Source organism: Pelodiscus sinensis, chromosome 1 (genome assembly GCF_052426305.1).
Source record: "Pelodiscus sinensis isolate ZL-2025 chromosome 1, ASM5242630v1, whole genome shotgun sequence".
In the NCBI taxonomy this organism is placed as follows: domain Eukaryota; kingdom Metazoa; phylum Chordata; order Testudines; family Trionychidae; genus Pelodiscus; species Pelodiscus sinensis.
The window spans coordinates 166,919,289-166,932,876 of NC_143052.1; the positions used below are offsets into that span (position 1 = coordinate 166,919,289).

At 47.2% G+C, this 13,588-nt stretch overlaps 1 long non-coding RNA gene across 1 annotated transcript; it reads right to left on the minus strand.

Moving 5' to 3' along the window:
- Positions 1 to 4,206: 4,206 nt before the first annotated feature.
- On the minus strand, positions 4,207 to 9,330 carry LOC112545987 (uncharacterized). The gene is made up of 3 exons (XR_003089583.3): positions 9,012 to 9,330; positions 8,238 to 8,312; positions 4,207 to 5,277 (listed from the first exon to the last, which is right to left on the minus strand). It is a non-coding gene; the product is annotated as an uncharacterized LOC112545987 (long non-coding RNA).
- Between the last annotated feature and the right edge of the window lie 4,258 nt (positions 9,331 to 13,588).

A 13,588-nucleotide genomic window follows, 5' to 3' on the forward strand; every position in this document is an offset into this window, starting at 1 on the left:
AGTTACAGTCTGTTTGGGGTTGCTCATCATAGGCATTTGTCTCAACAGCTCAGCTTACCTAGTCGGCCTCATGATCTGCCTGCAAGCCAGGGGCTTTGTTTCCAGCCCCTAGCCAGGGGAGTTTTGGCTGGTCATCTCCAGCTTATCTCCCACCAAGGAACTCCTGCTTCCTCTGCAGTCAGCCCTCCACTGGCCCTCCTTAAGCAAACTGAGCTTCTCTATTTATAGTTGTCAGCTGGGCTTTCACTTGCCCTAACAGCTTCAGCTGGGCTCTCCAAGCCAACCGGGCTTCTCTGTGTAGCTGCCCGCTGGGCTCTCCCTCGCCCTAATGGGTCCAGCTGGCTTCCACAAGCCAATTGTGCTGCCCTAGATAGTTGCCAGCTGGGCTCTCCCTGGCCCAAACAGCTCCAGCTGGCCTCTTTCTTTCTAGCCCTGGCTCAGGGCCTGAGTCCTGGTCTTAAAGGGCCAGTGCAGGGCAGGCGCCCTGTCACAGTGCACATAAAAATTTATTCTGCACATGGATGGAAAAGATTAGAGGGAACATTGGCAGGGCTCTCAAGGTTAAATCTGGGAAGCCAAAATGTCACATTTCATAAAGGTACCATAGATAACACTAGACAGAGCACAGACACTAGATACTATAACGGGGGAGGTAGGGAGCTAATCCTTTCGGAAAGGATTCCTGCTCTGCCTCTTCCCTCAATTCCCAGCCCTCCCCCTCCAGAGCTAAGTGATCAAAGGGACTACTGGGAGTGGGGGCTGGCACAGGGCAGCAGCAGGGGTCACCCAGCCCGCACTCATTGTGGCGGCAGGAGCCAAAGCAACTCTGTTCCACCCTGCTGCCCTCTCCTGGCCTGCTGTGCTCCACCTCATTGCGGCAGCAGTGGGAACTGAAGTGCCCTGGGGATGGAGTGTTCTGCGTCCTACTGCCACTGAGAGATGGAGCACAGAGGGCTGGGAGAGGATACAGCAGAGCAGGCTGCTACGATGCTCCACCTTCTGTCTCTGTGGTGAGTATGTGTGTATGGGGGGAGGAGAGCAAAAACCTGACTCCTGCTGCCACCCCACACCTGCTAATCCCCCAGTTTGCCCTAAGCCCCACAGGTCCCATCTATAGGATGATTGAAGTGTCTGCCACGGGGCTCCCCAAAGTGTGGGGCAGCTGCCCCGGACCATCCTATGTACAGGATGGCTCTGCACTTTAAACACAAGCACTGTTCACATGCCTATCACTGACTGGCTGTCCCAGGGCAAACACACATAAGATACAAGATCCTCAAAATGGTGAGTTAACCACTGGGGCAGAGGATATTGGAGCAAGGCCTTATTGTAGCCTGGGCATGTGTATCTTGGAGAGAGACAGCACTGCAGAGAGGTAGAGGGCCTTATAATCACTAATATCCACACATTTTTCACAGGCTGTCATAATCCTGGAAAATACTTCACTGCTGAGGATGAGAAGGGAAACAAGGGAGGGTCTTTTGCGAGACTGTGGCTTCTGTCTTGGCCCGTACACGGCTTGCCTGTGTGCAGCTATTCTCCCTCTCCTTACGGCAGAGTGGCAAGGGGATGTTACCATTAATGGGACAGTGAACACAGCAGCTCTTTCACAAAACCTGCAGAGGCAAATGGCCCAGCGTCTCCATGACACTTTTGATGAGATCTGTGAGGCCGATTACCGTGAAGTGAGACAGTCCATCAATACCCTCTTCTGTATCTGACTAGCCCTGGGTCGGTACTAGGACCACAGCCCCAAGCCTGCATTCTGCAACCCTCCTGCCCCCAACCACTCACTTTAGCAAAATTTAAAGCCACTTACTCTGCTCTTTGTGCTTCCCCAAGCTCTGATTGCTGTGATTGGCTAGCCTCCGCCGGTTAGAAAATAGGTCTTGACTGCATGGATCTGTGGACACCAGGCTGTCTTCCCCCTTAGCACCCTCCTTCAGGATTTCCTCTTCCTGGCTCAATTCATTCTGAGATGGTCCCTGATGTATGCAGGGGGATCTTGGAGTGGCAGTAAAGTCGCCCCAAGTTTTTCATCCAGCTCTTTGTACAGCAGCCACAGCACTGGACTGGCAGTTTGCCTCTCACTCACCCAGTGGTAGGCGTTTTGTCGCTCCTTCCCTTTGACCCTGCATTGCAATGCATCCCTGTCCTACCCCCTTTCAGTCATGTATCTCAAGATCTGCCTCTATGTATCATAATTCCTATGGCTGGTGTGCAACTGGGACTGAACAGCCTCTTCTTCCCAAACACTGATGAGGACCAGTACCTGTACATGGCACTGGTAGGGGAAACTTCCCTGGTGCATGGAGCAGGCATGGTCTCCTGGAAAGATGGGCTGACACCACACCACACATCCCCGAGCAAACAGGAAGAGGACTTTCAAAATTCTAAAGGAATGCAAAGGGCAGGTCTGAGGGTTGGCCACCTGAAAGGAGGGCAGCAGAGTTCAAACTGATAATAGGCATTGTGGGACAGGTACTGGAGGCCTGTCACTATGCTGCAGTACCACACGGCATCCACACTGGTAACCTAGTGCTGTAGCCAGAGCACAGCAAGCTCTATACTTCTCATGGAGGCGGTCTACCTAGGGCGCAGAATAGAATCATAGAACCATAGAGCTGGAAGAGACCTTAGAAGGCCATCAAGTCCACCCCCTGTCCAAGGGAGGACCAATCCCAATTAAATCAACCCAGCCAGGGCTTTGTCAAGCTGAGACAAACATCTCTAGGGATGGAGACTCCACTACTTCCTTAGGTAACCCATTCCAGTGCTTCACCACTCTCCTAGTGAAATAGTTTTTCTTAATATCCAACCTGGACCTCTCCCACCGCAACTTGAGACCACTGTTCCTTGTTCTGCCATCTGTCACTACGGTGAACAGCCTCTCTCCAGCCTCTTTGGAACCTCCCTTCAGGAAGTTGAAGGCTGCTATCAAAATCCTCCCTCATTCCTCTCTTCTGCAGACTAAATAGACCCAACTCCCTCAGCCTCTCCTCGTAGCTCATGTGCTCCAGCCCCCTAATCATTTTGGTTGCCCTCCGCTGGACCATCCCCAATGCATCCATGTCCTTCCTGTAATTGGGGGACCAGAACTGGACACAATACTCCAGATGTGGCTTCACCAGAGCTGAGTAAAGAGGAATAATCACAACTGCGGAGCTAGTGCGGAATAAGTGCCTTGTCAATGTGGACACCTCAGGAGTTACAGTGCTGTGAGGTGATTTACTGTGCTGCAATTTGCCAAGAGTACTGCAGGGAAGGAGTTATACACAGTAACTGGGAAAGCATTTCAGGCATAAGGTGCATAAGAAGGCACAAAGCTGGGAACTAGAAGAGTGTATAAGAAGGGCATGTGGAAAGAAGAGGGGGCTTAAGAAACATGAGCAGAAGTGTAGGTGAGAAAGAATCTGCAAGGCAGACAGGAAGTATTTGAATTTGATGCACTGAAACCGGAAGCCAGTGAAGGAATTAGAGGAAAACTACAATAAAGCAGCATTTTACTTTCAGTTACAATAGTCAGACAATGGCCATATCTTGCAGCAATGAGTTAGAAGAAGAAGGCAGAATGTGAAGGCCAGATTTTAATGATATTTGGGGGAGAGGAGGAGCAATGGGATCTAGAGTCTGGACAGAGCAAGGAACAAGCTAGGGGAAAATAAGAGTTGTCAGCAATGTTGTGAGGTTGACAGGCTTGCTGTAGTGGTTTGAATTGCTGTGTTACGCTGCAATTTTCCTTGAAGTGAATTTGCCATTGTAATGCTGTTTCTATTCATTGGCAATAGCCTTCTGCAACTGCCTTTTCAACAAGAAAGAATGCTGCAAATCACATAACAAGCTATCTGTGTACTTTAGTATTGCCTCCTGTGGAAGAAAAGCTCCCTTCCATTGTTGCCACAGACCTACATCACCACTCCATTTTCCCTCAGACAAGTTGTCAAAAAACGCACTCACTGTTGGTGCATCCCTTCATGGCTGGCATCCTAAGCTCTCCTTGTCTAATGCCCCATCAACAGCTGTGCATGCCTATAGATGGTCTACTTCATCTTTTAACTTGGCAAGGTCACTTACGTTTCTCCCATCTTCCAGGATTTCAATAACCCAAATGGACACGTCTCAGGACGCACTAATCAGCCATGTGTCGTCTTACTGTCACTTCAGGCTCCTCTTCCACTCCACTCTCCTGTCAGAGTCGTGGCTTTACAGCAGGGATGAGGAACCTCAAGCCTGGGGGGTGGATGCAGCCCCTGGCTTGCCTGGATCTGACCCCTGAAGCTCAGGTTCCCCCCAGCATTGGGGGACCCACACTGGCATTCCAGCCCCCCCACTGCTCCGCCGTGGAGTTGGAGCACAAAATCTATGAGGCTGAACCCCCATAGGCCCTGGTGTGGGAGGAGAATGTGGAGAGTGTCTTTTTTTCTTCTCAGTTGGGGGCCACATCACTTGTGTGCAACCCCTGACTGATTTTTGGTTCAGTGGCCTCAGACCCAAAAAAGGTTCCTACAGCTTCTCTCTAGAGTCCCTTAGGGTACGTCTACACAGCAAAGAAAAGGCTTGGGTGGTGGAGCTGTTTCATTGATTTGTTGAGTTCTAGGTTCAGGCTGGAGCTATAGCCCTGGGAATTTCCCACCCCATAAGGCACTAAAGCACAGGTGCCAGCCCAAGCCTGGAAAACTACAAAACGATGAAACAGCTCCACTTGAACTTTAGCCTCTTGGTATGAGCCTGCTGTGGGTGGCTAGTGGCTGTACATCTACATTAAGTAACTCAAAAGTGAAACAAATCATAATACAACAAAACCAACTTTCCCCCACCATCCCGCAAGCTTGAACTTTTAATCCATCCTTGTTCCTTCCCACTTCTCTGTTCTTTTGCAGAACAGACTCAGAGGCTGTCTCCCTGGGGTCTTGCCCCTTGTCAGGATTCTCAACTCCAGGGCCCTGTCTCAGTCCCTTTTAGAAGTGTCCCTCAGCTCTGCTGCCATCTACCACCAGGGACCATCCAAGGATGTACACTCCCTCCTGAAACTCATTTCACTAGCTCTCAGCCTTTTTTGTAACCCCCCCTCACTTGCTCAGTTGGGTCCAGTGATTAAGGAAGTCCATCTCATCCCAAGCTGAGAAGGATCAGTTGGATGGGTAGCTGATTATTACTAGCAAGGCTGAGCTTGATTCCCTTTAAAGGCCAGCCAACCTTTCACATGGATCCATTGCTCTCCCTGGGCTGAAGAGGGCCTGTCAGCTCCTTGTGGACTTAACTCATGCAGGTTCTTAACTGTAGAAATCAACAGAAAAATTGGAGAAATCAACAGTTGCCAGCAGTGTATTTGTGGCTGCTTGGACACATTATATCATTTGGCTTTAAAATATTTTAACTTTGCTGTATTTCTTCTCCCGTGTTCTTCCGCAGAGTTTCTGCTCCCCACTAATAATGATTTGCCTAAAGTGAGCAGAAACCAACCACACAAGAAATCAAGGCCACACAGTTCTGAGATCGTGTTTTTCAGTAAGATTTCACAAGGCAAGGCTTGTTCAAGAGACTGAAAAAGGTTCCAGTTACCAGATAAGTAAGCAAAAAATGAATCACAAGTAAGGCTACAACTCAATCACAGAGGTCACAAATTCCATGATTTTATGAGACCTCCACAACTTGGTCTCAGTCAGGGACTGTGCAGCTCTAACCCTGGGCAGCATGGCTTTGGGCTCTAGCCCTGGGTATTGGGACTCTGGACTTTCATGATTTATTATTGTCCATGACTTTTAATAAAAATACAACACTGTGCCAAAGTCACACCCGTAAGTGTAACAAATGGGAACACTGATAAATCTAGGACTGTGTCTGTTTGCACACAGTGATACTGTACTCAGTTTTACACTAGGAAATAAACCAAATGATAGCACAACTGCTAGGTTCATTATTCCTAACAATAAGTTTATTTATAAAACTAATATTTTGGAATGACATACTTGTTTTTAGAGTGAGGCAATGGATTTGATTAAAGCAAGCCAAAGCTTAACCAGCCAGAAATAGCTTAGCTTCCTCCACAGCTGCTCTGCTACTGAACATCCTATTCCTGACACACGCATTCAGCTCCTAACTCCTCAAACTCACTGGGGCTTCTTGGCCGTGAAACATGGAGCCCAAGTAGGGGCAGCTCTGGGAACCACACTATCCCCCAATATAACAGCACAAGCATGTTACTTTAAAAAGTAACAGCATTTGGGGGGTGGGAGTTGGAGAAAAAGACACCTGTCATGGCTTAATGGTGATATATCTACCAGGGATGTGAAAGTGTAACCACATCCATGGTTAACTGAGGAGCCTTTACAGTTGCACTCAGGCTCCCGGTATGCACAGGGGGTCAACTTAAAAGCCATTTCCCCACACACACCAGCTCCCAAGGAGCCACCTCCCCCCACTGTATAACCACTGAAATTTTCAGCAGTTACACATTTATTTGATTAACCACATTTTAACATCCCTAATATGCATCGGTATACACCCACCATCTTGCTTAGCACTCACTGGCTACACTCATACTTGGAGCTAGGAACATTATTCCAAGCTTGCACAAACACACTTTCACTTGCTCTCATCTAACTAGTGTGCTAAAAATACGGGTTGAACCTCCCAAATCTGGGACTCTTTGGTCCGGCAACACCTGTGGTCCGGCAGGGCCAGGGATGTTGCTGAACCAAAGAGCCCTAGAGCAACGCAGGAGCTGGAGAGCCCTGGCTGGCCCAGATGGCATCTGGGGAGCCCGCACCTTGGCCCAGAAGCCCCAGCATCAGTGGGACCAGGTGGCAGCCAGGGAGCTCCTACCCAGGCCAGGGAACCCCTGGCGTTAGCAGGGCCACATGGCTGGGGAGTTGTGGCCCCAGTCGTGACCCATGGCTACAACTGAGCTACCTGCAGCCAGGGGGCCCCAGTCAGGAACCCTGAGACACCCCCAATGGCAGTAGGACCAGGATGACTGGGCAGCCTTTGCCAGGGAACCCCACGGCTGAAGCGGAGTTGCTGGAGGCAGACAGCCAGAATCCCCAGCGACAGGAGGGCAGCCTTAGCAGCAGGGCAGGGTGGCCGGGCAATCCCAGCTAGGGAACCCCCAGCAGCCATAGGGATGGCAGCAGGAACCCCAGAGAATACCCTGCAGCAATGGGACCAGCAGCAGTCAAGAAGTCCCCATCACGAATCCTGGGGCAGTAGGGGGGCAGCAGGATGGAGAACAATGCTGGACATCTTTAGGGGGACCAGTGGCAGGGAGCACCAGGGAGAGGAGCCCAGGTGTGGTGCAGCCAGCAGGAGAGCACTGACCTTGCCTGGTCCGACAAACTCCTGTTCCCGGAGTGCCGGACCAGGGAGGTCCAACCTGTAATAGTGTAGCAGCAGCTAGGGGCAGCCGCCCCACGTCCAAACCAATGGGATCCAGGACAGCTAGTCGGTGCCATTACTACCCAGCCAGAGCTACTGGGGCTACACTACTACTATTTTTATCAGGCTAGCTCAATGCGAGTTGGGAGAAGAATGTCCATACGAGATAGGAAGCACACCCTTAGCTCCATGCATAGACATAGTCTCCCTTGGTTAGCCTCTCAATGAGGTAGGTAACGAATGACTGGATGAGAATCTAATTCCTCTTTCAACCCTACAGGGTGTCTGGTACATCATGTTCAGGACCCCACACACACCGGAAAATACACACACATAATTTTGCTGTGCAAGGTATAAGAGGAGCCAGATGACAAGTACTCAAGCCCCCGCCAAACTGTTTCCCCATCTGCAGCACTGCTACAATCTGCTGCTCAAATGGGAACAGCAACAGCAATGCTTCATTACTACGTGTGAGCTCCTTCAGTAAGCATGCTAAAAATAACAGACTGTTAACAATCTTCTCCTAACAGCATCCCTACTTTCAGCTGTCAGGCCAGTTCTTGTGTGACCCTAATAAATTATATCCATGGTGAGAGGAGTTTGGGCCTCACTTCTAGTCCTACCCACTGGTCTCACTCATTTGGGTCAATGAAGTGGGGTGGGCAGAGAAACTCTCATGGGGACTTAAAAGTAAGGTAGTTTTAAGAAGGACTTAAGCAACCCAGGGACTGTATACTGAATCTCAGTTTCCCTGTGACATGTAACATGAAAACGCCTCCCTCACTCAAGCTGGGTCAGCTTGATGGACCTGCTTTCACTCTTCCCATTCTTGTTGCTTCGTGCAAACACATCAGAATCCTTACCTCTTATTAGCCAGTGAAGGAAGCATGGGATGCACATAGCATGGCCATCTGCTAAACACACCTTAGAATTCAGATCTGGGTAAACAAGTAAAATTAACTGAGCCGGTGTTCAAGTTAGCTCCTTTCAGGGTATGTCTACACTGCAATTAAAACCCGACTGGCCCATGCCAGCTGATTCAGGCTCCCAGGGCTTGGGCTGAGGGGCTATTTCACTGCAGCTCTTACTATAGCCTCCACTTGTTGGGCATATTAACCCTCCTCTTTCTCCTGTCCAGCCTGCTCCTTTTAGAGCATCCCTCCTTTCCCCAACTCAGCTCTGTACTTCTCTCCCTAGCATCTGCAAATGTACCCTCCCCACTTGGGCCCAAGACTCAGACTGAGGAGAATCAACAGGAAGTTGAGTCATATTAGGAATACGTTGTCGTGGGAGAAGCACGCAGTCTGATTTGCATATTCAGGTCAGGCAGAAGTGATTTATTTCTATGGCCATAGGAGAGAATGCAGAGTGACAGAGGTACAACCTCAGTCATTACAAACTGTAACTCTTGCCCCAAATACAAGGGCTTATATAGCATTCTACCTCTAGGATCATATAATGGAATGCTGACAAAATGCACACTCTCAGGAAACTCAGTAAGGCACAGTTATTCCATAGAAGGAATACAGTTGATAAGAGGAACTATTCAGTAGATAAGGGGAACTAGTAGGTCTTTAGTAATGAAGCAATGGGGTAAGAACTTAACTGCCAGCCTTGCAGTTTTTGTAAAAGCTCACCTTTGACATGGTACATATCACATACTAACTTTAGCTAAAGACACAAACTAAAACCTTAATTTCTAAACTTCCACATCAAGAATTAAAAAGTGTTTTCCAGTGGTTGGAACAGGACTTGTTTCTGGCAGATGTTCAGTTCTGCTGTTAGACACCCTCCCTGAACCTCAGCACAACACCCCAGGCCTGTTTCCAGAGGTTTGAGGGAGGGGCTGAATGTCAGGACTCCTGAACGAACAGGTCCAGGGTGGGTAGTGGTCTCTTCAGAACTGGCCAGCTGCAGAAAGGTTAGCATTATTATTTCACAATGCTGGTTGCTATAGTAACAGCACTACTTTTCTATTTACTCATTCATCTGCTCTAGGAAAGAGATGCTGCCGCAAATATCTGAGAAAGGTCATAGTACAGCGAGCTAACCACCAAAGCTTCAAGGTGCATCAAGACTGATGCCATGTGTGTGTCCCCTTCCCACATAAGGGAATTTGGAAGTAATCTCCCAGACTATTTTTACCTGTTCTATTGGAGGTTGAAATTGTTTGAAAGTGGTAATTACAGCAGCTTGCCAGTTTCAAAGATAGAACCAAGACAAAATGAGGGAACAGAGATAAATACTGGGTTAGACTAATGACAGCATTCATTGCTTTTTTTTCTAAGCTTTATTAAGCTACTTTACTAAAAATTAGTTGGCAGCCTACTCCAGGAAGGGCATGGGGGAAGGGGAAATTCTATTCAGGGATTCAATATCTTCATTTCTCTTTCATCCTCTCAGCCCCACTACACTGCACCTTCAGCTAGCACATACAGGATGGAACATTTTTATTGAGCAGGCAAAACCACTTCGATCCCTGGCAGTTGTATATCTCAACTAAAAAAATTAGCTCAATTTTGTGCACATACTGCAATCTAGCTACTCAAAACACCTAATTTTGGTGGAAAGGAAACTTTGGCCCAGGACAGGAGATTAGTCATAGGAGATGAAGCTTTTCACTTTTGGTTTGATTCTGGAAGTGGGGACATTAAAGAAGTCACCCTGCAGAAACTATGTTTGAGAGGCGGCTGTGAGCGTGTATCCCTCTGCTCTAGGAGCACCAGCTTTTCATGCACAGAAGCCTGGAATCTTTGGATTAGCCACACCAATCCATGAACTCACACACTTGTGCTTCCTTGTGCTCCTGCGTGAGGCTATAAGGGTGAAGGGGCCACAACCCTCCCTCCATTCCATCACGGTGTGAAGCCTATGACAACTGACTATGAAGAGCAGCAATGGAGTACACACTATGGGATCCAGACTGACTACCAACATGTGGGTGTATCACCGTTAGTAAGGGGAAAATAACGGTTCTTCTTTCTTCTAGTATATGCCAGTGTGAATCCCACCATGAGCAGAAGTGGTATCCGCTCTGGATGGGGAGGATAAAGTGTTTCAAGCTTTATCTATTGAGCAATAATTTGATAGAACTGCTTTTCTAAACTTGTCATCTGACTTGGTAGTAAAGCCACTGTATAATGTTTGACAAAATTCAACAGGTTACTACTCTACATTGCAGCCTGGCAGATTTCAGAAACTGGCACATTTCTGAAGCAGGGGGAGGATGTTTCTGAAGCCTTAACATTCAGTAAGAACAGTACACCAATGCAGTATACTCAGAGCTACACAGCATTATCCACTTCAGTAGACTGACACACATGGCTTGACCTTTGGAATGACCACCTCTAACCTGAAAAAAATGGGAAGACAGTCTGAGCAATTTAGTTCAGTCACCCTGAGCACATTATGACTCTGGAGACTTGCAACATGTGTAACTTCTCCCCTGTTGAGGAGTTCCAAAAAAAAAAAACCCAGGCAGGTAAATTGATTGAGAAGGAATTCTGAGATCACACTGGGCATGAACTTAGGAAAAGGATTCAGTAACACTTTGTCCTCCTTACACATCACATCGGGAGAGTCAGCCATAAATGCTTGGAGGTCATTCACTCACCTAGTTGAAGAAACAGTAACTAAGAATACCATTTTCAGAGTAAAATGAAAGGAGGATCATTGTGAGAGATGCTGAAAGGGTGGCCTGATGAGTAGCAAGAGAACAATGTCAAGGTCCCAAGCAAGAGTATGTTCTCTGACTGGTGGGTAAGTGCACCAAGATCCTTGACGAACTTCAGTGTTCTTCGGTGAGAGATGAGCAGGACAGCACAAGCAGATGGCAAGCTGAGATCAGGGTGTGGGAGGCATTATGGGGCTGAATAAAAAGCCAGGGCACTTTAAGATGCAACAAATAACTGAGAATCTTCAGCATCATAGCCTGCAAAGGATCCAGGTTATGATGGATCATCGATATGGAGACCCTTCTCCATTCTGTCAAGTAAGTATTTCTGAAACAAATCTTCCTGGACTTACCAAGCACAGTCCCTGTCTAAGGAACTCAACTAGCTAACATCCAGGCTGTCAGATGTCACAACTGTAGGTCTGGATGAAGTATCTGGTTATGGGTTTTCTGAAATCAGGTCTTAGCAGCATGGAACCGGAACAAGTGAATGGATATCAATAACAAGTCTAAAACTGCCTCGACCAGTAGGAAGCTATGACAAGGATCAAAGATGGCTCTGTCTCATTTGATTCTGGATGCCACTCTAGGGATCAGATGAGTCAGCAAAAAGCCATAGGATGAGTTCTAGTACAGAAGAAAGATTTCTAATAATGATCTTGGGTGCAAAACTAAACTACACTAAGTATTCTCTTTGATGGCAAACAGGTCTCAGCAATCCTCAAAAAAAAAAAAAAAAAAAAAGAACACTGTGTCTATGATGGATCTCAGCAGGGAGCACTCATGATTAGTCATTGACTGTTCAGGAAATCTATCAGGTTACTGCTTACTATCAGGAGATGAAGAGTCATTATGGTTATTCTATATTAAAAGCCCCATGTCTGGAACTTGATGGCTTCCAAAGACAGGGGTACTAAGCTGATGCTTTGTTGTGTGTTGTGGATCATGGACATGCTATTTATAGTATCTGCACTATGGAATTTCAGAGGGCAGTGGGAACTGACCATTCTGAAGTCTAGGTCATGTTTGAGAAGTCTCTTGTCTCTAGCAGATGCAACCTGATCTAAGCAACCCCAGATGTGTAAGTCCTCATAGATAAAACCTGGCACACAGAGCACTTGTCTGAGAGGTGTCTCTCCCCTAAGCAATACAGGCATCAACTATTCATATTTTTTTGAATCCTGACGGCTTAGAGTCCACCATGAGATCCTGTGACTGGTGCAAACTTCCTTGCCCCTCTATATGGGTAGGGATTGCCTAAGAATATTAGCCCCCCCCCCCCCCAGTAGTAACATCCCATTTAAAGGGATGGAAGAGAAAGTTCTTCACCAATGTCTGAGGCAGGTTCTGAAGCCTTCAGAAGAATAGTGAGTAAGAATAGAGGACACTTGCTACGTTCTACCTTGCTGCTGCAGGTGGTAAGAGGGAACTAAGAGAGGGTCACAGCTGTTTCCCCCTTCAGGCACTGGCATGACAGCATAAGGAACCAAAGGGTGCAGATGTCATGATTCAAAAGAGTCTGATGCTTACATACAGGAGGCCCATGGGCACTTACAGTCGGATCCACCCAGGCATACTCAGAAAAGAATCATGTTACTAGTTGATGGATGTTCACACAATTATTGTACGTACAAACTATTAGTCTAGTTATCATTGAACGTGTTCACATCACAATTGTCACACCTATTAACAATCTCCTCAAAAAACCCAATGTGGACAGACCAGGGAGACAAATTCCTTTCATTCTAAACGGTAGTTGATTTACAGCAGATCAATGTATACTAGTACAGCTGTGCAAGAAAAGCTTGCACTACCACTTTCTCTCCCATCTGCAGTAGTGAGAACATAGGTCTCCATGGCTAACTTTAGTTCTTGACCTTTTCCAGAAATCTACCACTGCCCAAGTAACAGGCATCACTTTTATGGGTATCAGATCTGAACTGCCGCAGCAGTAGGGCTGCACCCCATAGACTGAATACAAAATACTCCACATAAAATCCACTAGCCTACAAGCGGATGGATATGTAGAGAGACTGTCATCTTTACATGCAGATTTTGAAGAAGTAGTGTGTCACATCTGTTTTGGAAAAAGTTTTGAAAGTTGTTTCACAGTGGTTCTATGATGCACCCCATTATTCTTTAGTAAAGTGCTACGAAGTAGTATTTCACCCAGTTCAAGTAATCAAAACCTGCTACATCTACACCAAGACTATGAGACACACTCATCACCTTATGGTATATTTCAAAACATCCTGGCTTGAAGTTGAGGGGAAGGAAAAAGTGACTAAGAGGAACTTGAACCATGTGTTTTCTTTCCAAGCTTATTGGTAAGAGTGAGTAGACAAGTTAATAATGTGTCTGAGAAATATTCAGATGTTGCCAGAATAAAGCATTAACAATTTACCCTGTATAAGGGTAATTTCTCCCATTTACTATAAGAACATGTTTATTGCACCCAGTCTAACATGTATGATTACCTGTCCTATGGACAGGTGGTGTATGTGCGCATTCAGTGCAAGGAGCTCTTGGCCCTCAGAGACC